Below are 1,221 nucleotides of genomic sequence, written 5' to 3'. Positions count from 1 at the left end.
CCCCCCCCCAAAAAAAAAGGCAACAAAATGAACGGATTTCAGGACAATGAGTTCGGTGCCACATATCATGAAAATATTTTTGAAAGTCATTTCAAAAAGATTCAAGGGGGAAATTTACGAAATAAATTAGAGAAGAACGATTCGGCTTCGTGCAAAAATCCTTCTAAAATTGTGAAAATAGTCAAAGAGAATAGCAACAAGGCAGGCCTCAACATGAACGGCAGGAAAACAAAAAACAATGGCCTCATCAAAACCTACTGGGAAACAACAGACAGAACCGTAAATGGGGAGAGAATCGAACAAGTGCACCAATTCAAATATCTAGGGGCAATTATCACAGACGATGGCAAAAGAGAAAAAGTAGTAAACCTAACAACAGCACATGCAATAAAAATCAAAGCAACTCTCTCTAACTTTAAGAAAGATTATGCTAGAATGCTACATCTTCCCAGTAATCCTATATGGTGCATGGACCTGGACTTTAACTTGACAAAAAAAGGAGAAAACAACATCGTTGCGTTTCAGATGTGGTGCCACCGCAGAATGACCAGTTTTAGCTGGAAAGTAAAAACATGAGCAATGACGTGTGTCAGATTCTCGGCACAAGAAAACCCCTGCTCAATAAAATAAAAATTATGTGGAAAAATAAAATACTTTAGCCATAAAAAAGTACACGAGACCATTGTGAAAGAGGTGCTTGGAGAAAGGATGTGGAGAATTAGAGCCAGCGGGAGACAAAAAGTGACATCGATCGACAACATAAAAACTTGGATTGGCCTGGATATAACTGAATGTGCAACGGCAGCTCGCGACCGTGAAGGGTCATTGCACGTCAGAGGTGACACCTCCTGGAATCCAGATATCTTCCTGATATTGCTAAACACTGTTCTTCTCGTTACTTTGAATAGGGGTTTACTTGTCGTTGCTGTTGTTGCTGCTGCTTCTTGTTGTTGTTTCTGATGTTTGTTGTTGTTGTAGTTATTGTAGAAGTAGTGTTGGTGGTAGCATTTACTGCATCACAGTGGCAGTAGAGGCGGCTTTCCCTTAAGTCTTAACCACAATTTCAAATGCAAAGCAATACAATAATTTTGACAATAGGCTAAAGAGAAACAGATGCACGGAGTATGCGATTATTATCGTACGAGGAAGATAAGATAGTATAATAAAAAAAAGAATGAAGGAAGCAGGTAATAATAACAACAACAACAACAACAACAATAA

General features: G+C 38.8%; 1 protein-coding gene across 3 annotated transcripts in view; it reads left to right on the top strand.

Annotated features, from left to right (window-relative positions):
- Nucleotides 1-1,221, top strand: part of LOC101849055 (perlucin-like protein) — a 41,104-nt gene that overhangs the window by 22,258 nt on the left and 17,625 nt on the right. The window lies entirely within an intron of this gene.

The sequence above is a fragment of the Aplysia californica genome, unplaced genomic scaffold, assembly GCF_000002075.1.
Source record: "Aplysia californica isolate F4 #8 unplaced genomic scaffold, AplCal3.0 scaffold00227, whole genome shotgun sequence".
Classification (NCBI taxonomy): Eukaryota; Metazoa; Mollusca; class Gastropoda; order Aplysiida; family Aplysiidae; genus Aplysia; species Aplysia californica.
This window is presented reverse-complemented; position numbering and strand designations above follow the sequence as displayed.